This window comes from Plectropomus leopardus, chromosome 24 (assembly GCF_026936395.1).
Source record: "Plectropomus leopardus strain MGB_pleo_1.0 chromosome 24, ASM2693639v1, whole genome shotgun sequence".
Classification (NCBI taxonomy): domain Eukaryota; kingdom Metazoa; phylum Chordata; class Actinopteri; order Perciformes; family Serranidae; genus Plectropomus; species Plectropomus leopardus.
Window position 1 is genome coordinate 13,708,082 of NC_142199.1, and position 26,519 is coordinate 13,734,600.

The 26,519-nt window shown below is 39.7% G+C and overlaps 1 protein-coding gene across 1 annotated transcript in view; it reads left to right on the forward strand.

Moving 5' to 3' along the window:
• LOC121962718 (gamma-aminobutyric acid receptor subunit alpha-5-like) overlaps positions 1 to 26,519 on the forward strand; it is a 270,680-nt gene that overhangs the window by 15,425 nt on the left and 228,736 nt on the right. The window contains exon 4 of the mRNA XM_088074904.1: positions 11,772 to 11,822. The gene's annotated coding sequence lies outside the window, so the exon portion shown is untranslated. The remainder of the gene's footprint in view (positions 1 to 11,771; positions 11,823 to 26,519) is intronic.

The window sequence follows — 26,519 nt, forward strand, 5'->3', positions numbered from 1 at the left end:
TTAAGGATACCTATATAGAAATAGTCTATGTTCTTGTTGACAGTTCTGTTTGCTTGAGGCATCAGTATTAAAGTGAGACCGTTTCATAACCAGTTAAAACCACTTAGCCACTCCAAAGCCTTTTGTCTAGACTGTTGCCACATCTTTAGCTTTGTCTTAAAGAAGTTAAACAGTGTGACATTCTCAGCTGGCACAACCTTTCAGTTTAACTGTGTCAACATGCTGTGTGTACTGTGGATACGTCTTGAGCCTTGGCAAGCTGTTTCCCTCTCTTTCATTGTGTATGAAACGAAACAAACCACAGATGGCCACATCTGCTCAGGGGTATTCAGGAGTCTATTAAAAAAAAAAAGGAACAGTCCAAAAGTCATAAAAACTTCAAAACATGCCTGGTTTGCATGAGGGGATTAAGAGGCATTAAGAATGAGGAAAAAAGCCTGAATATTAATTGTTCTCTTTTCTACCCATTGGTCAAGCCTTAAGCCATTGCCTGTATTTTATACACTGAGTTTTTTTTTAATTAAATTCATAAACTTCGCAGAGTGCATGCATGTTTTCCTCTGCAGAAAGTTTTTGACTGTTATACCAGAGTGACAAGGAAATGAAAAATCATGTTTCCAGCTTTTTTAGAAGGAGCACTCACTTGCTGTTTAGGAGATTTGCTCTCAAGTTTCGGTCTGTCAGTTCCTTTCAGTCAAGAAGTGTCCAAAACAAGTTTTATTCTCGTAAATAAATACAATTTTTCCTTGGTGATGAGACACTCTAAAACAAGCGTTATTTTTTATTACATAATTATGCCAAGTATAGCGTAAAACCCACGAAATGTTGTCGCTGCCGTCAGGAGTGGAAAAAAGCAGGCAGGAGCCGGCACACTCACTGTCACCCTCATGACAAGTTCACAGATAAACTCTCAAGTTTCACCCGTGTGACTGCCACTGTCTCGTTGGTCCCTGGGTGACAGAGAAGAAGTCGTGTCCTCAGGGTTATGTGTGCATCTTAGAGCAGAGATGAAACTCCATAGGCAATGTTTTGTCTGCTGTCATGCTGAGCTTTATTTACACCCTAAGCTCCTTTGACTTTTGGGACTTTGCTGCTGTCTCACTACTCGTCACATCTCTCCTATACTGAGATGCTATTCAAGTGAAATTTTGACTTTATTGTAAAAAAGAAAAAAGAAGAGGTACTAAAATTTTACTATCTTTTGTGGAATATATTCAGCATCAGTTGTGCATTTTATTTACTTTGTGATAAAATGACAACAAAAAGAGAAAATATTGGATACAATATACCACTAAGACTTTAAGGGGATGCATTAAAAAAAACCTAAAACTCCAGATTTATGGATTATTGAACTTGCTTAAAATTAGAAAATGTAAAAATGTCATGCAAAGTGCTATGGCTATAGGTCATATTAAGGGATGCTCTGTGAGAACAATTACTGTGGCCTTAAAAAGTGTGATCATATACCCTTTTCCCAGCAAAGTTAGCATGTACATGCAGGTTATATAAATGCGCGACATCTCGCTAAAAGTAGACGATAAACTCCGAACATGCCTTTTTGTTTTTTTACTGGTGTGTCACGTCTGGCGTCCAGAATGCTCCGGAAGGCAGAGTTAGTAAACAGTAGAAAGTAGCAAAGAGGTGAAAATGTCACAGTGGTTACTTTTTTATGCCTTCTTGCTGGTGATAGCTGAGGCCAGAGGCTTTATGTTTTCGGGTTGTCCATTCTATTCTTGTGAATGTGAATTCTAAAGAATGCCTCAAGAGAATTTCTTAAAAATTTGCACAGATGTCTACTTGACTCAACAATGAATGGATTAGAATTCGGTGGTCATAGGTCAAAGGTCAATGCCACTGTAACCCCATCTGTCTCACTCTTGTTAATGCGATATCAGACAAACACCTTGAGGGATTTTTTTTCAAATTTGGCACAAATGCCCACTTGGTTTTAATGATGAACTGATCAGAATTTGTTGGTCAAAGGTCAAGGTCACTGTGACCCTGCGTCTGTCTCATTCTTGTGAATCTCATGATATCTCAAAAATGCCTCAAGGGAATTCCTTCAAATTTTGCACAAACATCCAGTTGGACTTAATGGTGAATCTATTAAAATTTAGCTGTCATAGCCAAAGGTCCAAGTCACTGTGACCCTGTCTGTCTGACTCTCATGAATGCAATGCATGAATGCATGAATGTTTTTTTGTCAGTGGGAAAGGAGCTATAGTGACCACCCAGTATTATGACTACCCAGCTCTGAGAATGCTGAATGTGGGCCAGAGCACAGGTGTGATGCTCGGACACATATCCTGCCGGCCCCTCAGCTGTCATAAAGGGAGACCATTATGCACTGCTGTGGCTATTTATAGCAGCCAGACCAATAATTCACCACATGCATCTATAAACCATCTTTACAGTAACACCTCAGTTATCATTATTAAGGATCAGAAGTATGATCAATCATTCATTCATAGAGCTCATATTAAAACAGACAATACAGGATGAAACTGTTTTTAGCACAGGGAAATGATGGCTCAAATGTAAATGTCAAAAATGATGAAGTCCGTCACTCATGAGTAATGTAAAAAAGTTCATGAATTAATTTTACTTAATGTCATTTAGATGTAAAAATAGTAATGCAATATAAAGATATATAGTTCCCATATCTGGCCCCTGGAGAGCTTGACACATAAAGCAGATGGAACCAGATGTGTAGGAAAGGTGGTGCATAGGTGGGAGCACAGCTGTGTCCTCCATGTAACACGTAATGGCCTTCACAGAACATAGACCAGAAAGCATCCGAATTGATTGCTCTAGTCCTGAAAACAACCTCAATTCTCTGAGGTATTAAATTCAGGTTTTGCCTCTATAGAGCAAAGATCTGTTTATGTGTCCAAGTCAAATTTAAAATCTTGGGTCACAAGTCAAAAGTCCATGTCAAGTTTCAAAATATAGAACAAAGACTCTCACAAGTCATGTTTTGCATTTACATGTCAAGTCATCAGTCTTTGAGGGTAAAGTCTCAGCCAGGTCTTCAGTCTTTGAGCTAGAGTCCAAGTAAAGTCTTCAGTCTTTGAGCTAGAGTCCAAGTCAAGTCTCAAGACTTTAAACCAGAGTTTAAGTCAAGTCTCAAGTCTCTGGCCAAAAATCCCTTTCAAGTCTCAAAATATAGAACAGAGAATTTCACAAGTCCTGTTTGCATTTTCGAGTCTCAAATTTCTTTGAGGGTAAAGTCTCAAAACTAGAGTCCCAGTCAAGTCTCCATTCTTTATTTCACAAGTCCAAGTCAAGTCTCAAAACTTTGATCTAGAGCCAAGTCAAGTCTCAAGTCTTTACGCTAAAGTCCAAGTCATCTCTCAAGTCCTTGAGGCTCACGTCCATGTAAAAGTCTCATGTCTTTGGTCACAAGTCCAAGTATCAGGTATTTGAGCTTGAGTCCAAGTCGAGTCTTGTGTATTTTAGAAAGAGTCCAGGTGAAGTTTAAAATTTTTGGTCACAAGTAAAGGTCAAGTGTCAAGTCTTTTGAGGACGAGTCTCAAGTCACTGTGTGTGTGATTTAAATGTTACTCGTGTCGCAAACTTGAGTCCCTATCTCTGCTACAAAGCTACTCAGCAGGCACCAGTTTCAACATCTGTGACAGGTTTAAGAGGTCATCAAGATTCCTCTGAGTTCTTTTCACTTTTATCAACCTCTCACTAACCTGGAAAAAGAGTGTATCTGGCATCTACTTGTCTCCACGCCAGTGGCAAGGACACAGATTCAGGGATTAAGACAGCCTGATTTGAAGGCCTGAGATCACACCATGCTGCATCTACATGACATTGGGAACACAGACACTAGTTTTGCTGTCATCAAGCTTGTAAAGCTCTCTGAGCGGCCAGCACGATAATGCTTAATGTCTCTGCAGCAACTCTGACAACGATCGGGAAGTCTTGCTCACAGCAACCGTGGAAGCTTCTCTCCAGCAGTGGAGATATCACCGCTGTCAGCTGAAGACAAGATCCCATTACCTCCCTCATCCATCTCCTCATCCCCCTCCCTCTTCTTCTCCGGGGGAGCGAGTGGAGATGGACAGGAACAGATGGTCCAGTCTCAGCAGAGCTGCGGCCACTTTCCGGCTAGCTGTCCTCTAGACGGGCCTCACACAGAGGCTCGGCTTGAGCAAAGTAACCCCTGCGTTGTTTTCTTTTCTTTTCTTTTTTTAATGCAAGCCGTTGATGTGATCGAGGCCCACATAGAGTACGTGTGCCTGGTGGGGATCTGAAGTTATTATCTTGTCCCACTCTGAAAGGAGCTGATGTTAGCAAATAATTATTGAGCTGTTTTTGTGGAAAGATCACATTTCCGAGATTTATTATCATGACGTGTTGAAACTCTCCACATCACAGTATTTTGTCATCTCTGCTGAAGAGTGAATGTGCCACAGAGACAGTTTGGATCTAAGTGCCAAAAGCTGTACATTTAAAATGTATTTTTTAAATATTTAATGATCTTTCATAAATGTTACATAGCAGCTAGTCTCGGTTACTTTAGGATGTTAGAAGTTTATCTGTGTTGCTGAGAGTTTGGTCTAGTCCCTGAATTTTAGTGGTTATTCTATTTGACACATGGTAACAGCTTTTAATATGGACTCATTGTCTTTCTTGGTGTTGTGTTCTGGAGGCACAAGAAATGAAATGATTGCATGAACATGACACGGCGTGCACACCGAAATTTCTGTGCGGTCTGTTAAATTAGTTAAGGATGTTAACACCTTTGATTTGTTTCAGCTTTGTCAAAATTCTTGTGCCAGTTACCAGACACCACACAGGTGTTGTATATGCGGTGAAAACAACATGGCACACTGCTGTGTAGACGACAGGAGCAGCTGTGCATTTAATTCATGGCATTATCTTGGGATCAAGATTTAATTTCCTCGCCATCTCGAGATAACAAATAATTTTTTTCCTGCAGGAGGCTGAATGTATAGAAAGTTTAGGGGAGAACTGAGAATCTCAGAGGTGGAGATCATAATTAAGCGGTACGTGCATCTAATCAGGGTATTACAGGCAGAAATTACAACCAGTAGGTACTGATCCAATCTTTAAATGACATTTATTCCTTGAATAAAATAAATGGATAACATGAATTGGCAAAAAATAGAATTGTTGTATGCAAAGTGTTCGCTTATACCAAGCTTATGCTAATAATTTGTAATATTTAACATTTTTTCCAGCTGAAGGTTTACTGTTAAAATTGTCAGAAGGAACTCCGGTTAGACTTACAATATTTAAATGATAATGAATGCAGGAGGCTAAACAGTTATATGGTTTGAATTTTTAGGGTTAGTAAGACCAAAAAATGCTTTTGCTGCCCAGAACAAGCTTGTATGCATCAGTTAATCTAAATCCTCTGAAGTATATTTATTTATTTATTTTATTTTGGTAGGGGTAGCTGTACAGAAGTTCCTAACATTGACTGACCTGCACTTCTCCACTGGTTATAATGGCAGTTAATACTTTTTGGTCGTTATGAATGGCCCATTTTCAGTTCAACTCACCAATGCTATATTGTAACTTAGGCTCGGGCCATGTACTCATGGATATATTAAAGAACTGGATGCGGCACCACTGCCACTGCTTTCCAGTGGCCAGTCACCATATTGTGACAAAAAAATACCCCATAGACATTTTTCCCATAGACGCCAATTGTAAAAGGGACATTTGTGCAACTATTGAGAAGACACCTTCAGATATACAAATGGTCAACTATTTCTCTTTGTACTGTAATTGTTTAGGCCACTGAGGTTAAATCTTTGTAAAACTTGTCTACCGCTGGGTGTGAGCATGCTACATGTGTTCATGTCGTGTGTCAGAAATGAGGATGCTTACTCAGTTAAAGTTGGTGCTATATGGATGAGCAAAAATGAAAAGCGTGCTCGGCAAGGTGCAGCGTGATAACGTTTTGCAGTCTCATGTAGCCACTTGCTAGAAACCATCTTTTTTAAGAAACAACAGCTTCAGAGTTTGCGAGTGGGGTTTTTAACTGACATTTTTTGTCTCAGAAAAAAACATGAAAGTCTGTGAAGCTTGTGTTAACCACATACCTCAGTGAAAGCTTCTAACCAAAAACCCATTCTAAAAACAAGGGAACAGGAGGTCCTGAAATGCTGACAGATTTCCAATTCATTAACAATGATGGAAAATAGAACAATAAGAGTGATCTACTGTTTCTTTAACTAATTTGCAGTTGATGACGTGCACATTAATAAGATGTTGTCTTGTCTTGTCTGGTGGATGATGAAGCTAGAAACTTTTTGTTGGCGTAGGCCTATGCGCCAGACGAGCAGTTCTCGTTTGATTGAATATTTGCCATGCTGGGGTCTGGTCTTGAGTTCTTAGAATACATCTATCTATTCACATCACACCCTGCATTGCACATTAAAAATGTTCTGACTGAGAGGAGCCAAATCAAATTGCTTAACATTCTCTCTGCCTTTGTTTTACTATAATTGGTATGAAGTTTCATTGCTGCACAGGAAATGTGTTTACAAGCTAAAGCTAGCTCTGCTGGGGCAGCTTGAATTAGTGCCTGACTCGATCAGTGTGGTAGTGGCCAAACAGATTGATAAATGTGTGTTCGAGGAAAGAATAACTTTCCCGTGTCTAAGACAGTCCCAGAGTTAGTGTTACTGGGTTAGCATTGTGGATAAACAGATTGATTTGAGTAACCCAAGCTGTCTCTCCCTCCTAATGTGTGTCCCCAGGCCCCTACCAACTGCTGCCTGACTCATTATTTAATAAAAAGGACTGTGTTTTCACCACACTTACCGTCTCACTCTGTGTCTCTGCCACAAAGCAGAAAGAGAGCGGAGCAGGCAGGGTGCCAAAACAATCATTTTTCTTGGTGGATTACATTGAAGATCAATAGCTCCTTTAAAGTAACTAATGTGAAGATGCCGTGTAATTCTCTTATTTTAATTTATTCATAAACAAAACAGATACACTGGAAATAGTTTGCTATTTGTGTTAGCCTTTTTGCTTTTGTGGATAACACTGCATTTCACAAACATGTTTTTTTTTTAATTATCAATTTATTTTTTATTTAAAGCAAACACATTGCCACAGTGTCGTAATGGCTTCATTATGGACATTTTTAGTATTTAGAAAAGAAGCAACAGCTGAACTTATCCTTGCAATTTCCAAAAAAAAAAAACAGAAAAGAAAAAATAATAGGAAACTACACAGCACGTTAGCAAACATGACACATGGATTTACAGTGAGAAAAGGCAGCTCGTACCAATGATAATGGCAGCTGTACATGGTTTTACAGGTAACAAGGCAAATATGGCGTTGGTGGAGGAGGTCGTAATCATGTACCTTTAATGGAGGATGTAGACAGCAGTCTTTGTTGTCTCCTGTGGTCAAGTTTGAGTTGAACTGCACTACACTTCCCCTGCATTTTCTGGTGCTTCTGCTCCACATTAGTAAGCTTTCAGTAAGCATGCACAAATATGGGAACAATAACCGTGGAGTATGAACAGAAGGAAGCATAAATGAGCCTTCAATTAAAGGTCTACTATGCAACACATCATTTAAAGTTGGCCCCTTCTCCCTGTACTACTCATACGTCCTACTGCAAGCTACTGTACTGCTGTAGAAAGGTTACATTTGTTGCTGTACAAAAGCCGATACTATATCAAGCTAACTTAGTTATCTGCCGGCACCTACTTGTCCAACAGGCCAGTTCTGCATCGCTCTTCATTGCCATCCTCTCCTTCAGTGCTTGCCAGCGAAACTGAAAGTGAAAGCCAACCCCAGTTTCACTCTCATGTTGGAAGGAGCTTTGTCTGCTTGGCGGTTTGCCTCGTTATATTTACGTTTATGTCATGCTGAGTCCAAGATTTTCCCACCTTCCTCTTGGGTGTGTGATGCTAATACTTGATCGTTTAAGAAGAAAATTAGTAAATAAAGGAGGAGGGCACAGTCTCTGCAGGTAAATATACTGCCACACTTTTGTTGTAGTCAGAAATTATAATTGAGCTTACTTGAGGATTACTTTTTTGAGTCTATACCAGGGAAGTCTCCTATGATTTACATAATAAGATCTGGATTATGAAGTGTTGCCTATCATCGACTCACAGCAGAATTATGTGTTTATTTTGTTTGTTTGTTCATTGATCCATACTCTCATTAATGACATTAAGTTCTGTTTTTTCACATCAGAAAATTAGTTGAAACACCCAGTTGAACAACTTATTTTGTTGTTGTTTTTTGTTTTGTTTTTTCTCGGAACAGGAACGTATTTTATGATAGGACATGTTCCATCCAATGGAATCTCAAGGATGAATGTGCCATTTCAGCACTGTCTGTGCAGGTGCGGTGGAGATCAATAGACAGACAACAGACAGAATACATCACTTACTTCGGTTCCTGTTGCTCTCCAAAGTCGTGAGCACAGCTTGCTCCTAAAGAGAGATGCAAGCCAAAAACAGCTAGCCGCATCCCCACGCTGATTTTGACTGAGCTGTTTGTAAGTTAAAAAAATATTCAGCACTCTGTGAGCGCCACAATCTGGTGTTAGTGCTCTGATTTATAGGTTATATACATAGACTGGAAATAAAGATGGACCACGCGGCCCCAATTACCCTCGCTATGCTGAAGTGAGGTTAAAATATGTGGGATACGAGCGTTGCCATCTTGCGAGGGTGATATCATTGAAAGCCCTGCATCTGTGCAGTAGCAATTTCTGTGGTGGGGAATTCCCGCCCAAACACCCGTCCGATCAATCGCGGTAAGCTGCATTGAATGCGAGTATGCAGATTGGCTGTCATGGTTGTCAATCATTATAATTTGATAACTCAATAAAACCGAACTGATCATGAAAAAAAACACTTGAACAACAATCAGGGTGATAAGAATTACCTTCAGTGACAGAAACCATCTTTGGGAAACATTTATTTGGCATGTACTTTGAGTTTTTAGTTTGGCCTATGTCCCATTCACTAACATGGAGGGGCAGGTCTTAGGACCTGTACTGCACTCAGACATCAGCGATCAAGACTGAATAACCTCACTTTGGGGGAGCTGCCTTTTTTATGTTCATATACCCACAAGCGCTGGGTCATTTTGGTTTGGTTTCTACTCCCCCTCTGTATCTCATTGATGATGTTGCTTGGAAACCAATCTGTTATAGTTTGCTACATTTGAGTAAGTCTGTATGTTTACATCTAGAGGCTTGCTGAAGTTGCTGCAAACCATATTAAAGTAATGAAAAAAGATCCCTGAGCGATTGTTGTTAAAGTTCTGTCTAAAGCTGTAATTACCCAAGTGCTGCTAATTCTCAAAGTCCCCCAGTCCACTTTTAACGGTTTAGCTGAACTCCAGTCACACATCGAGTGGTGGAAAACCCCCAGCTTGTAGAATGAATAAGTAAAGCATTTGCTCTTCATTCTGTTTGTGAGGGAGCACGGAAATGGACCTTTCAGAACTCTAAACCTTGGCCCGCCTTTAATCTTAACACAGTGACAATTTTCTGCACATGTTTGCACACGTCGCCAAACTTGTATATCTACACACAATCACACATACTCCAGCCACTCTCTTCCAGCCAATTTAACTCACACAAAGCTGAATTAACTAGTAATCCCTGTTTTCTCCCTGGGGCTGTCTTCACTTTACACTTGTCTCAGTAAATTATTGGAGGCGTGCCTTCTCTTCCCAGGGCTCTATTTAGAACGGAGGCCCTGAAACAAATTTTGCACATTCAGCCACTGCTTGTATTTTTACCTTATTGGAGCTGCAGTAGTAGTAAGAATATTTTGCTTGCCTTTCCCAAAAACTAAAGTAATTTCATAAAACGTGCAAGGTATCCCTCAGATCCCCATATAGCAACGTTGCAACCATGGTAACAAATATAGTTGCTTGAATGTAAGCTGAAGGAGACTATGAGTAATTTTTGCTCCACACATGGTTTTATGTAGTCTTCTCTCTTTGGTGGGAATAAGAAAAAAGGCTTCCCCCCACATCCAGTAATTGCAACCTGACAAACTATGAACTAGGTTGTGCAGAGAGGACATAATAGAATAATGTAGGTCGAGTGCATTCACATGGAACTCAAGTGTCCATATTACACGAGGATGCGAGGACAGAGAGGCTTATTATCAATCTGTGTCACGCTCTCAGACATAATGTCAAGTTTTCTTTCACTTCAGTGACTTTCCAGTCAATCAGGGCGAGGAGCATGAGCCATGCCTGCAGGGTGCACTGTATCTGTGCATCCATACAGTTCATACCGAACAGGCCATGGCATGCCTGCTGTCATGCTGAGAATAGCTTGCGAGCCTTATCCCTATCTTGCCCCCCCCCCACACCTTTTTTTTTGCCGTCATCCAGCTATTAATCACAACCTCTTGCTAAAGCAATGTAAGCAACTTGTAGATTAAGTTGAAAAAGAATGCAGCCATATACATCTGCTTTGCATGTAAAAGCCTTGTAATGCATTGTGCTTAGTCTGGGTTTTTGTGCAGTGAATATGCGAAATGATAAAAACCTCCAGGGATCTATGAACATTCAGAGCAGTGCTAATTTTGGTGGGGATGTTCATTTTTAGCCCTGTCTTAGGTATTCACAGATTCACTAGGTTTTAGATTTTATTTCAGAGAGAAATTTGTCATGTTCTTTGCTCTAACTAAGTTGTTTTGAGTAAAACCTTTTATTGTTGCTGTATGTCTAAATTAAATGACTGAGGCGTGTGGGCAGAAAACATTTGACATTCATCTGCATGAGGTGACAAACACTCAAAAGTTTCCCAGCGTAATTACTTAATTTAACTCACTAATGCTGTAAGAAACAGAATGTGTATTACTCCACTAGGTTTTTGCATTTGTCCTTTCATAATGTGTCAAAATGTCTCAGGCTGGCTCTAAACCAAATATACTGCAAAAGGTAAATTTTTCTATATAGAAAGGCAAGATAGGTATAATAAAGATATATGGAATATGATGGAGTTGGAATTGGTTTGTATTATTAAGGCAGGCATATGCTAATAACTATTATATAAAGGTAATATTTTTTTTGACAAATAAATTCAACCCATTAGAGATTAAAGGTTTGTTCAGACCAAACACAAAGCAACTCTTTGCCTTGTGTTACTCGAAAAACAGTCGCAGGAATACCAGCTGTGCTATCCGTTGAACTAACTAACAAGGGGAGGCATCTAATGATAATTTTAGTGCTAACTTCATAGTAAAGCACATCAGAGGTGGAATCAACCCAGCTGGCACCAAATGTCAATATGGCACCAGAAAGAGGCTGGACTCTTAAATGCACAGTGGTTACATTTTGGTTGTATTGAAAATCAGATTGAGAATATTTTAGATGGCTAAAAAAGTTTGCTAAAATTTCACAATTTCACAATGTGTAGACAACATTATGACTTTTTCATCGGAATTTCTTCTCCATACCTTACAGCTTAATGCCATTACTCTACGTCACAATGGCATTAGCATGAGACATTTGGAAGACATCGGATTTTGATTACTCAACAACACAACTTTAAATTTAACAAAATATCATAGTCATCTGACGTCAATATTCTGCCTCAAATTACGGCATCAGATATTGTTGTGGCAGTGACTTTTGGTCACCATCAACCTAAATTCCACCAACTATCCACGTCCAGCAACACTGGTGGCCAGCTGTGAAGTAACATAAATATTTTCAGAACTTAATATGTGGTTGTATGTCTTTACTCATTTTTCTCCTATTCCTTTTCTATTTCTGTCTCTGTACAGGAATGACACTGAGTCGTCGAACTCCAGGTGCCCACAGACAGCAGCAGAACTGTAAGTACTACTTTTTTTTCTTTTTTTTACTGACATCAGGAGAATGTCAATGCTGATAGGCTTTTGCAATACAGTGTCACCCAAAATTTTCACTCAAGTTGAAACATTTTAACCCACCTGGATGGCAGTTCACGTCCATTCATGGATCATCTGGTGCAAATTTGCATCCATTCACATCTAATTGCACCATGTCAGAAGTTTTGCTTTGTGTTTGGTGTGAGTAGACGCATGCTAATAATGTTAGCATGTTGTATATGTGGGGAAAAGTGTCTTGTGTAAGACATGTTAGTCTGTTGACCCTTCTGAGCCATAGGCCTACTGGAGCTGAAGCTGTGACTTTTGTTGAATGTTCCTGTTGTTCCCAGCTTCATATAAGTGTATGAAAGTCTGCTTGCCACCAGGCTGTCTTATGCAATGAAAATTGTCATAGGCTTGTGCTAATAACATTAGCATGTTGTATTTGTGGGGATTACGTGTCTGGCAGATAACAGTTGTTTGTGTCTAAACCATGTGAGTTATCATGCAGCCACATTTTCTACTTTTCTATAATTTTGTCACTATTAAGCCATGTTTTGTGTCTTTTAGTTGTGTTAGTTGAACCAATAAAACTTTACTACGCACAACACAGTGTCATAAAAACCCCAATGCCAACTAGTGTTCTGGAGATATAAATGCAGAGCACTGCACAAGTTTACCCATTGGTTTAGAATTTCTAAAATCTTGCCTGTGTCCAGTTGTTTGTTGTGATCCCCATGATGACATGATGATAGCAGACTACATTTATTGTCATTGTTTTCATTTGCATTGTTTTTTCATGTAATGTTATTTGGTGCAAATTAAGCAATTTTGCAGAAAGTAGATATAAATGGCAATTTTATTCTAAGGTTTTATACTTCCTACATTACCAAAACAATAGCAACTCATATGATAAGATAAGTATTATGAAATGATGTCCATAATGTGTGAGAGAATACCTGACATAAAAAACATCCCCTGCACCACACCATGAGTGATCTAACAGCATCAGACTGTTAACAGTTGTCTCTGCAGTCCCAGCTTCTGATGACTGCTTGTAGAAGCTAATTAGAGCGAACACAGATCTCATTGGTGGTGGCAAGGGTCGACCACTTTGCACGACTGATCAGATCTTACAGCCTGTTGAAATTTCTCGCCGCATGCAGACAAATCTTATTGTGCGTCGTTTGTTTCCAGTTTGCAGTGACAGTGCTGTCACATTAGAGCAAAACCTTTGGGATTTAAACAGGAAATAGTAGCTGAAACCACTTTTTTAGTTTATGGAGCATTTGTATTCAAATATGAAATATTTTGACACAGAGACAAATAAATACAAATTCAAATCAGCAACAGTAAAAGTGGGTTTTCATGTTAGCTCATTGTCTGTGAGCGCCTGCTGGACACTCCATGTTTTGTTCTTCCTGAGGCTGAGCTCAATGAAAAATATTCATGACTGCTGACAAGTCCCTGTGTGTGGGCTCTGCTTCTTGCAGTTTTCACCATGGAAACCGCAGATGGTTGGAATTAGAATGACAATGGCTGATATTATAATCCAAATGGTCCTTGTTGTTGCAGTTAGAGAAGCATGATGGCGATGTGCACTCCTGCATGATGATGCCGCTTGCTCCTGCGAAAAAACCCAAATGAACCACTTGACTCGGTGCCCTGCTTATGTTCGGCATTCTTTTTTTTTTTTTTTTTTTTTTTTGCCGTCCTTCCTGAGCTGTCTGTTCCTGCTCCGGGAGCAGCTGCAGCAGAGGCTGTTAGCACTTCAAATAGTAAGTTTGCGATTAAAATGTCACCCGGTCAAACCTGGTTTGGAATATCCAGCTGAGGTTGAGTAAAGGAGACACACTGTGCCCTCGCTCAACAGTTTCTGTCAAGCTCTGGCCAATAGTACAAGACTGTGGCACTACTACAGTAGGTAGATTTGAGTCTGTCTAGTTGTAACACTCCCTTCCCACGCAACTGCTCCCACCTGGTTATTTCTGTCAGTCTACATGCTGGAGAATCCTCAGAGAACCAGAGATGTGTGTGATTTGGTTAGGATCACATACAATGGAAGCTTTTTGTCTCCAGTGAAAGTGTTCTTACAAAGGATGATAAAGAAAGGCATGACACTTAATCATCATCTTACTGAAATAAATCATTAACTCCATAGATTACAGCCCTTAGATTACTATGTAATTCTTTAGTGTATACATGGTATTAAGAAAATCCTTTGGTACCTGGAAGAGGAGAAGACAAAAGGTTAGGGGCTTAAGCAACAACTGGGATGTAATGACACTGTGATTTTTAATCGCAGAGTACCGATTTAATGATTACAGGGTGCAGTAATATGATTAATAGGTAACAAGGCTGGAGGTTAAATAAAAAAAGAAATTTGAAATTATTTATATTACCTTTTAAAATTATATCTACAAAAATAACTTTAACAATGCAAAGTGATATAAGAACATGTATTTCTTATTATTAAAAGGCAATTGTTTTCTTTTATTTTATCTTTTGAATGGAGAAAATGGAAATTGATATTGTTTGATTAACCAATATTGTGTGGCGGGCCACACGTAGTATATTTTGAAAGTAAAGCTGAGGGCCGTTTAAAACTGCTTCAAGGGCAACAATTGAAATTTAAGCAAGTATTTTTGTTTGTTTGTTTTCGAAACCAAACCAACATGGGCAGATTATGAGACAATGTACCCCTGGGCACAGATATGCAAAAGGCCCCACCACCTATGAGCAAGACACACAGACTTTGTGGTGGTTTTTTCTCTTTTCCTGCATCATGTTTTGCGTCTCTTTGTAGTCATTTTGTGGCTTTGCGAGGTAATTTAGTTTCTTTTTGTTTTTTTTGTTTGTTTTGTCTTTTTGTACTCATTTTGCATGTCTTTGGGTTTATTTCGCCCATTTTTGTATTTAGTTTTTGTCTTATGCAATTCCTTTGCAGTGATTTATCCTTCTAGATGGCACTTCATAATTTAGGTTTTGCAGTTAAAGGCAAGAGTGACCCCTGATGCTTTGGGCTCCTGCGCAGTAGGCCTGTTCAGTAATTCATCCATGCTAACCAAGTGTTTTCCTTTCCCAAAAGCTAACCAAACTGTGACTGTTTCACAACATTAACCATGTCTATGACGGTTTTTTGTTGTTTGTAATAGACTCTACATAAGTATTGTTTTCATGTTGCCAGTACAGGATTTTAACATATTTCCAAAGACTGTGTTGTGGGTAACAAAGCATTAGGCGTAGCTTGGAAAGATGGGTGTATCTTCATAGCGATAACTTTAAACAGCTAATAATTTTATAGGTTGTATTCATGCTTTATGCTTCAAAATCCCTTCTCAATGTTGCACAACTCAGCTGTCTGCAAACTCAAATTTAATTGGCTATTGGCAGTCTGAACCTGGGTGATGCCAGATGTCAGTTCATCTATATAACTCTTTCCAGACATTTTGGAACCCTTTGCATAAATGTGCAGAAAAAGTCTGAGTGAAAATGTCAGCGTGTGTTTGATCTTACTTATCAAATATTAAAGAAACCTCAACTTTAAGCTAAAGTTTTTTTCCCCTTATTCAAATCATGTCTGCGTGCCACAAAACCCCTTCTGTCTCTAGACTTAAAATTTAAAACCATGTGATGAACTAGCCTGGAAAAAAGACAAAACTCGGCTGGAGTATTTGGCATAGGAAGAGGGATTGTGATTCAGGAAACAGCCGACTTACCACTGTGAAACATAATTGTGGATTTGCGATATCATCCTTTTTATTAGACATTGTATAAATTCACCATTGATGAATCAAGGCACCATGAGGTTTAGATTAAACTCTCTGCTTCTGACAGGGGGCTAACCCTGGCTCATATAGTTGGATCTTCCAGTAGGACAATGATAAGCTCTCCACACAAACATGCTTCATCGACTGCAGAGTCCAGCTTTTGCTATGGACATGCCAGTTCCCTGACCGACACCTCATGCAAGGGCCAAGAGATTCTGTGCGGAGCCATTGCAGTGTGATCTCTGACCTTGTCAAAGTTGAATCTTTGTTTAGTTTTTGCTTTCTCAGAGGAATAGTTTCACATGGAAAACTTTACTTTTTTCTAATGCTGTAGAGCACACAGAGTTGATGATATTGCAGATATTTTTCAATTGTATTTCCAAAACATCTCTTTGAGTTGGAAAATGTTGATGGAAGATTGAAGGCCAGGGTGCATTTTTGAATGTACCCACCTCAGCCTTGCTGCTGTGTTGTTGTTGATCAGTGTAATCTCCACACATGGTGGTTGTGTTGACAGAAAACCTCTGACCAGCCCAACTCTGTCCTCCTGTAGCCCTCTCTGAGTGTCATGACCTGCCATGTTGTGTTGTGGCTTACTTGAGGAACACAGAATTGGACTGAACTGATAGAGAAGTGAAGGTTATATTTTGTGGAAATAGCAAGTGGCAAACTCCGGGGCTGAAAAATGAAGCCAATGGGAAGGATGCAGTTCCTCGAGTCGACACTTGAGACTAGCTCCAAGAGCAAGTCTATCCCCATAGAGAGCCCCAGCAATCCTAAAACCTGGATATCCGTTAGTATTTAAGCACCACCGGTTCTCTCGTCTCAAAGTCAGTGGGTTTTCTGAATGGGTTTTTGAAAAAAGTTCTGTTAACACAAGCTTAGAGACTTTCATGTTTTGTTCTATTTCATAAAATACGTCAGTAAATATTCCACTAACAAACTTTGAAGCTTTTATGACGGTTGCTAACAAGTGGCTAAATGAGACGACAAAACGTCATTATGCCAAACTGCGCCGAACACAGCCTTAAAGCCATGTTTTTGTGGCGAAGTGACTGTCGTGTAGTTCGTTTTAGCCTAGCAATAACCTTGTACTTCTGGCAATGATATTTAGGCTTCAAAAATCCTTAAAGTGGTTTTCATTTGTGAAGACTATCTCTACAGACCCATGTTAAAAGTGCTCACAGAGTTACGACTAACAACAATTTTAAAGGGGTTGTACAGCTCAAAACTGAGCTGCTTGCTCAACAGAGCTGAGGAGGCAACAGGAGGGTGGTCACAATGTTTCTACAGCAACGCAGTTGGGTTGGGATGCTGTTATTAGTAGTAATTGTTGAATGAGCAGCTTCGCCAGCTAGCTAGCTCCTACCAGTGGGGTACAGTGCAGTAAACAGAAGAGTAGCAATGTTACCTATCCACCAACATGTGTAACTGGTCAAAAATATTTTTGGCAGCCAAATATGGTCATTTCTGGCTCCAAAATTCCAAGATGCCAAACTTTAGGCTTCAAAACAGGAACCACTGGGCGAAATCAAAGTGGATATTTCAATATTTTGTACAGTCTTTCGGAAATACTCATTTTGTAAAGTAAAACTGACAGTACCAAGAGGACTTCCCTTTTTTCAGCTACATCCTCGTTCAAAATGTGGGCTATTCATTTGCCCATGTGTTCATTTTAATTCTTGTTTTTTTCAGTAAATCTCTTAGTAAAATTGTTTAGTTTTATAATTATGCAAGTTTTTTCTCCTCTATGTTTCCATTGGCAGCCACAGTGGGCTCGAGTTATAGATAGCATTTATAAATTAAGTTAACAGTTCAAACAATATATTTCAAATGATTTCACCCAACTGTTAGGCCTGTTTTTATAAATAATGCATTTAAAAATTCAAGTTTGATATTGTTTTAATGGATATTCAAGAATGGCATGAGAAGGAAGGACTAACAATTAAGTTTGTATTAATGATATTATATATTTCTCATTAAAGCAGCTTCTCTTGGCTGTTTAAATGTCAAATAACATCTGTTGTGCACATAGATATATGGGCATGACATTGTACTTACTTTAAATGTTATATAAGAATTTTTCATTGGATCCTTTTATAGCTGTGAAGCTGTTCAGTGGTATATCAGGTAAATGTGCAAAAGGGCACACCTCACCGTCGAGCATCCACTCTAGCTTAAATAGATTTGGGACAAAGGATTTAAGCACCAGGCACTATCTTCAAACCTCCTCAAGGTTGGGCCACAAACCCTGTCAGGGCCACATACTGGTTCTTTACACAACATGACCCAGTGCGCCGCCGCTGCATAATACATCACCTCCTTGACACCAAACGGGAGAGACACCATTGCAGCTTACATCTTCCGACTTGAGAAAGACAGGTCTTTGAAGCTCCACTGCGTGTTAACTCCACAGAGTGTCAGGAGCAGCGCGACCTGACATTGCCTCTTGAAATAAATAAAAAAATATATAGGACTTTGAATGCACAGCAGCACTTGGAGGGGCGAGACTGTCTGTCTAAAGATAAATTTGCTGCTGGGATGGAGGGAGAGAGAGAAAAAAGTTTATCTCGAACACAGTGCTGTACGCTATGACAGGTAAATAATGATGTGTTGTTATCAGTACAAGGCCAAAAAAGACCCCTGTTTTCTCCCAACCTGACAATTTAGTGTCCTTGTTATGTGCGACAAAGAGTAGAGGTACAAAATCAGGCATGCTCTCATTTCCTCGACTGCTGTCACAGGGAAAGTAAACAGGATGCCAGCCCTGCAGTATGAAGCAGGCACAAGGGGGAACATAAGATACTGCATGCTGAAGTGCTTTAGTGTTGTTTAAAATTAAGCGCATCAGACTAATTTGTCTAAAATGCTATTGAAAGGTACAACAAGTAATGACTTGAGCATTGCATAATTAAGATTAAATTATTTGTATTTAAATGTCAACACACTCAAATCTGCCACTGACCGCCAGGCTAACTGCTTCTGTCGTCTCGGTCTCAGCGAAACGGTTGACTGAACTTGACAGCAATTATGTGCTCATTTGACAAAACTTTTAATCAAATGTGCTATTGATTTGAGGTCAGCCTGAAAATTAGGAGCAGGATCAAATAAACAGAGTTTACTTCCAGCACTTCAAATTGCAATCAGGCCGCTTTGTCAGTGCTTTTACACAGCGGAGAAAAAAAAAAGAACAACCCACAATTTTCAGCATTTTCAGCAGCGTTTTCACCTTTGTGATCAATAATGAAAATGTTATTTTTGTGTCTGGCAATCTAGGTTGAAATGCGGGAGAACTTGTAATTAAAGGGCTCACTAAATGACAGAACAAAAGGAAAAAGAGACTGTGTCGCACAAAACGCTGTCATTATGGCCCTTAAGTGTCTGTTCCCTTTGTGACAGATTAATACCATTCTCCAACAAAAAAACGAACAAGGATGGCTGCAAATTAAAAGCTCAAACTATTAAAAAAAATGGAATTCCAAAGTTTATTGTTTCTATAAATGGATGCTCACAGTGAAGTGCGCTGCCTTCCTCAGGTGTATTTACAGTGTCAAACAATGTGTGGGCTGAAATAAATACTGTAATTGTTTGTAATTGCAGTTTTTTCCATAGGTAGTTTTAAGAACTTAATTTCTAAAAATGTACCACAAAGTTGAATTTGGTTGGCCATTGTAGTGCATTAGCCAGGTTTAAAACATTTTTGCTTCACATTTACACATCGCCTGCAGGTCTTGGATAGTAGTACTGCATATGTATGTATGTATAAAAAGTTGGTATAAAACCTTCCATTGCTCCAGAGGAAGCTATGCAAAGTCTGATAAACTGCCTTAAGTAACTTGAGTCAGTTCAAGCAGAAGACTACAAGTTTGAAAATCTGTAGGTGTTGAGTTAGGAAGAAGTGAGTTCATAAGACTCCTGTAGCCCTCTCCTCATCTCTGCTTGCAGCTAGAGGCTACATAAGCCACAACTAGCCTAATACACACAGTTTTTTTCAGTCCTGGTGGTACACCAAAAAAAACTTTAAAGACGCGACATGACTTATTGACTTATTGTTGTGGTTGGCTTCAGTTCAATGGCACAGGGGATCAGTAATGTCATTTTTTGCGTTCAAAATTTTGTTCTGTATATTAAAAACTTAAAATAAAGTGAAGGGGAGGTTTTCTAAATAAGCTGTATATACTTACAAAATAGTAGTACACCATGAACAAAGTGCACATAATTCACAGCTGCAATTTATCTTTTTGGCCTTTGAGAAAAATTTCACCACAGCTTAATTCTGTCTTCCCATCTTTATTTTTTCTCCCTGGCCCAGTTTTGAAAAAAAGTGACTTTTTTATTAGGTTGTTTGTTGCACAATTTTTTCTTTTTGGATGGCGGCACTATAGTCATTTAACTGACCTATGACCTTCTTTGCCTTCTCCTAGCTGCAGTCATTTAAAACTGCAATCCCCTATTGTGGCAATGACAGTAAAAACAAATGTGCTGACAAGTGCAAACGTCCATATGTCATAGCTCGCCGTAGATGATTTTGTAAAGTAAAATGATCTGCTCTTGGTTGATGATCTGGTCTTTTATTTTGAAATTTGACAGGATCCGCTGCTGTTGTGTCTGTGACTTCCTGTGTGATTTGCTCTGCAGCTTGAAGCGAAGCTCGCTGTGGCTTCAGTCTATAATTGCTGGACTAAACGGTGGGTAGAGCCTCATGATAATATTATTTTATCCATAGTAAAATTATCTGAGCGTGAACCGGGAGGCAATCTCAGGATGGCAAAGGCCTGACCCGTAACCCTCTGTGTCTCATTGGCTTGTCGAATATTCTTACCCTGAACCTTACCAATTTTTAACCATTCCTGCTTCCCCAGCAGTAGTCAGCGAGCACAGGGGAGATTTGTTTACCTCCAGGGTGTAAGTAACTTCATGGTTAACTCCCACACAAACCAGCAGCTAGAAAAGCAACACACGGGAGCCCCACTCGGTCTTGAGAAGCTCTGCTCTGCTCCGTATACTCTGATGCATTCACTGACACTTGTATCACCCGCACATTCACACACGGCCCTGTCTCTAAAGGAGCCACAACACTCTTTTAACATGGTCTAACCAACAAAGGCATAGAGTTCTAGCAAATCAGAGGCAGAGTAGGGCGGGTCGTGACTTCTACCTCCTACGGGGGTTAAATACAGTGTACTTCGCAGCTACGCAACCCTCGCAAACGTTTGGGCCTGGCGGGGGGTCTCGTTGGCCTAGCGGTGTGCCTGGCGGTGTGCCAGGCCTGTAACATTGTAACACTGCACTCAGATCTCTGACTGAACTGTCAGCGGTGGAGTTAGATCATGGGTAATATAGGTTGCATCGGTTTTGACCTTCTTTTTTTTGTTTTTTATTTGCTTTTTGGAAACTGTCCATTGTGAGTCCGTTTGAAGTGCAATGTTTGGTACTCTTAAGGGCTGATCACACCAGCAATCAAACAATGGAATTTATGATAGCATACTACTGTGAATCTTTTGTAGTAAGTTTGATTTGGGGGGGACATTGGACAAAGAAATTAAACAAAGTCAATTTAAATTTGTCATCTATTTTAATTTGTCTATTTTTATTCATCTATTTTAGGTTGTATTTTAATTTATCTTTCAATTTTAGTCTTGTTCTGTCTCGATTGTGTTTTTTTCTATTATTAATACACTTATTTGTGTTTACTGCAAATATTCTTTGGATTGTATTCACTGTAATTGGTATTGGTTGCTGTAAGTAAACTATTCTGGCCTTTGTTCGGCATTAACGTCTGGCTTTTAAAGTTGTGCTGCCTCTGCAAGAAATCCTTCTATCCTCTGCTTTGCCTTGTTTGTCAAAGCACTTTATAAACTCAAGTTTCCATTGAATTTTGGATTATTGTAGAAAATAAGTGGCAAACAAACATTTATTAAACTTGCACATTTTATTCTGCAAGATAATTTTCACAAATGAACACCACTTTCTATGATTTTTGAAGCGTGAATCCAGTCTCCAGAAGTAAAAAATTAATGTCAGGCTATAAACAAACTACATTATGGTAGCGTTACTTCAACATCACCACCACAAGGCCACATTTGGTATTATGATGTGCTGTAGTCTTATTTAGCCTCTTGTTCCAACCACCTTTTTTTTGATGTAAATGCTTCAAAATTCACCAGTGGGGTATTTAGCAAGGTTTTTTTTTATGAAAACATGAAAATCTCTTGAGCTTATTTCAACAACAGACTTCAATAATAAAAAAGTAATCTGACAAATTCTTTTAAACTCATTGACTTCCAGATGGTGGAACCCAGTGGTGCTAAAACGCTAACCCCCCTTTGCATTTTAGGGTTTATTCCTGCAGCATTCTATAATTGTTTTGTAAGTTCAGTTGGCCAGTCCAAAGCAGGGAAAGGGTTTCTACTCTACTGCTTATTTAGCCAGTTTGGTCTCTTGATGATATCTGTAATTCCTGACCAAAAGACAGCCCACTAAGTTGCTGTATATGTTACTGGGAAGTAACATGTCAAGTTGCCTGAAGTACACAGATAGCTCAGGACATACTGTGGATAGTTTTCTTATTGGATGTGACTTCAAGTCAAGTTTCAGCTGATAATAGACTTGATGCTCGCCATGCACACTTCTCCGCTGCCACAACACGGTGGACAGCCCTCCTCGAGACTCATTTAGTCCTGTTTTTCCCCACAGTGAAAACGTTTCTCCTGACTCACCAAAACTATAAATTCGACAAGTGAGATCAGCGGTGCTAATTTGAACAGATTTCCTGTCCGCTGTGTCGGAGCTGAGTGGTGCTTGGCATGTGTGCTTCAAATGCAGGGGATTCAATAGCAGTCAGGCAACAACACACACAAAAACGCACACACACCCAGAAATCAATTACCTGCTGTTGCCTAAAACAGAGCTTGAGTAAGCAGAAGTGTAAAAATGTAAAGGTAATTAGCAAAAGGCGTTAAGTCGATTTGGGGCCTGGTGAGAGTGTTTGTGTGTGCATCAGTGCATATTTGCGTGGAAGTGTGTGTACATTAGTTGTGTCGAACCACAGCCAAGGGTGTGATTGTCTCTTATATTTGCTGCCCCCACCAAACGTTATTGTCTGCCCCCGGTATCTATACAGCAGGGAAGACATATAGAAGACCCATTAAGGGAGAAGAAACACATTCTATGTACATTATGTGGCCAAAAGTATGTGGACACAGCCACATTTGATTGTTGAACATCTCATTCCAAAACTATTGGTACTAATACTAATACAAATCCACATTTGACCTCAATTATTCCCCCATTCAGCTGCAAGGGCATTAGTGAAGTCTGTCGTTGATGTTGGAAGAATCAGGCTCCATTCAGTAACTTGTTTTGCCATCTATTTTCCTATGGCCATGCAAAAAATGAAAAAACAAACGAATATAAAACATTCACAAAATGCTTCACTATTTTTGAAAGAGGAGCAAATAAATGTTTGTGTTTGACACAGGATACACCTTGTTAACCTATCATAGGCTTTGGTGTTAATGCTATTTTTTTCCAGAAATCTATTTTCTGAAATGCATACTCAAACCTATACAAATTATTTGCTTTATTTGCAGTTACCAAATAGCAACAAAGATTTAAAGTAAACTGTCATGAAAAACAACCCAATTTTATCCACCATATCTTCAATCTTGTGGCAAACTGTGAGTTTTGCCTTAATCCTGTAGAAATAGGACTTGGACACAGAAAAACAGTAAAATTATGAAAGTAACCCAAGACATAAGTCGGCTTATACCGAAAAGTTCAAAGCTTGATTTGTAACATTGATATTAGATTTCTAAATCAACATTTGAATGCTACACAGCTTTTCTTTTTTCCCCTTTTTTGGCTGTTCATTCTGTGTTGTATTTCTGCACTGATGCAGATAAATATTAGACGACACTAATACTAGTGTCATTGTATTTGTCGAATAATTTCAGTGGTGGAATTGTGTGATCTCAACATTTCCAATAACTCCAGAGCAAATGTCAAAATTTGCTGAAAAAAAGATGAATCATTTCCCAAATTCACATCATGTTTTTACATAGCCAAATGTTCTGCTTCTTTGTTGATGTTTCAAAAACAACAATGTCACTGCAAGCAACTTATTTCTCTTCCACTTTCCACACAGAGCACCTGTATTACTCAGGCTGCAGTAGCTATCTAATAGCACCATAAATTACCTTTATGTTAACAACACTAACAATTTATTTTGGCTTTAACACTATTATAGTAACATTTTTTTCAAATTCAGGGTGACGCATTATAAAATAGGACAACACACCTTTGAAACTTTACTCAAAAACCTCAACAGAAGCTCTGAAAGAGGAAAGAGAAAAAAATATATGAGTGTAAGATTTGCAGTTGCTCTTTTGATTATGTTACACAACATAATATTTTTAGCATACATGGTGTGTGTGAAGGAAAGAGATATATGGACTTATTAAAATCTGAATACTATATGCACTAGCTAGTTATCTGTTTGACTGCATGTCTGTCTCTCTCAGTCTTTCTCTCCCACTCACAACGCTCAAGGTGAGTTCAGCCCTTCACAGCCCAGTGGGCTGCTAACATTTCCTACCCATTAGGATGGCTAGCTAAGCACACACATGCGCACACACACACACACACACACACACACACACACATACTGGCTCACAAAGGCAGAGAAGAAAGGGAAAGGCGAGGCAAGCGCCAGGCGGAATGCAGGCAGGCCAGCCAAGGTTTTCCGGTACACGGGTCTCATCCCGCCACACGTCACCCTCAATTGTGGTTAAGGCCGCTGTGATCAGAGGCTCCCCGACACTCTCCTCTGTTGCTTCGGCACCCAAAGGCGAAGGAGGGGTAGAGAGCAGTAGAGGGATTGGGCGGAGGAGGAGAGGAGTGACGGAGGCGACAAGAAGGCGCCGGGTGAATAAAGAAGGAGGCGGGAAAGTGTGGTGTGTGGGGGTTGAGTTGAAAATCAGGAGGAAAGAGGGAAGGTGAAAAGAGATTGGTGGAGGTGTGTGTGTGTGTGTGTGTGTGTGTGTGTGTGTGTGTGTGTGTGTGTGTTTGTGTGTGTGTGACAGAGAGAGATAGAGAGGAGGGGTGTGTTTGACGGAGCGGAGATATGTTGAAGGGAACATCAGCGCTGGTGCCCTATCCGCTGTTATTTCTGCTCCACTCTCCTGTCATTAGCCAGCATCACTGCTGCGGCAATTATCTTCACAACAGCGTGTGTGTGTGGTTGTGTGTGTGTGTAAATTAATTAGGAGTGAGAATATGAGGGATGGAGGGAAGGAGGAAAGGGAAGAGTGATCACTCTCCTCATCAAGCACTGACAAAATACAGAATGCATACACACTCACAACCCTGTCTCTGGAGATGGTGTGTGTGTGTGTGTGTTTGTGTTCAATTCAATCAAGCTGCTAATTATTTGATGGGTCCGTTTACTGCGTGTTTCCATATTGGTGTGTGTGTGTGTGTGTGTGTGTGTGTGTGCTCTCTAAAGCTCCATGCCTCATGCTGGAGTCAGTCACGCATTCATATGTGTGTGTAGGTGTGTTTCTAACTTTGTATGCGACTTTGTGACTCAGTCTGATTTTGGATTGTGTGTGCATGTGTGTGAGTGTGTGTGTATGTGGTGCCAGACCCGGTCAAATAGCCTCCCCCAGTCTGCACTCATTCTTATTACTCTCTCTGCGTGTAGCTCCTTTCTCCTCCTACAATGTATTTTTTTCCCTTCTCACACTCTGCGATAACAGTGTGTGTGTTTGTGTGTGTGTGTGAGAGTGTGTCGCCATCAGTGTTTGTGTGTGTCCAGGTAATGCTAGACTAAGCCGAGCAGTTTCGTTGCCCCAGTGTGGCCCGGTGATTCACCTTTTCTCCTCCAGGTTTCCACCTGGTCACTGGAGCGATGCGCTGATACGACCTGACACCTGTCTGCTTGGATGGCCAGCAACAGGCCTCACGCACACACACCTACACAGGCATCCATGCATAAACACACATTCATGCTCAAGCCCTCATTTGCACACATACAGATAAAGGTGCATTCATGCTCCTGCAGAAGCTTGACAGTAAAGGTAGATAAATGCACACACATAAGGACAAATGAAGACACACAAAAAGATGACACACACGTTCCTTTGCTTCATGCATAAATCTCACAACACACACAAAGTCCTGACGTTATTGCGCTCAAAGTGCCTCGAAAGCTGACAAAACTCCTGTGTTCTGTAAAAGAGTCGCACTGTGATGTGTGTAAATATGTCATAGTTTATCTGGTGCTGTTTTCATAAAGCAGAAAGGCCTAGTGATTCACAGCCAGCTAACTGCATTCATGCATCTTCAACTCTGCGTGCTATAAAGAAGTATTTGAATCGTGCGTATGTAAACATCTCTGCTGAGGTAAAATGAAGAGTCGTCTTGCTGAATTTCATGGGGTTCTAAATACTTTGGGGTTTTCAAGTTTTCACAGAAAAATATTACTACCTCTCTCTGCTATAAAATAAATTGACAAGCAGGTAAAAATGTGATTCCATAGAGTTCAATCCAACAGTTTAATACTCTGTTATTATTCAGTCAGCAGGCAGAGGAAACATTAGAATATTCAAAGTGTATTTGAAGTCTACAGCCATGCTCGAGCCTCTGCAAATTGCACTTGGGCACAGCATTGCTTCAAGGTAATGCTAACAAAGCTTTGGTGTTAAGGTATACCAGACAATTTAGAAATCTGAACTGTGTGATTTTCAATACTGTCATTGTTCTTTTAAACTCATACTGAGTTGCTGTATTAATGATGAATCATGTATAGTATGACTGACAGAGACAGTATGGAAAAAAGCATGTTTTCCATGTAACTTGGTGAATTAAGGCTTTATTTCGATCAAACCACAGCTGGTGATTGTTTGACTGT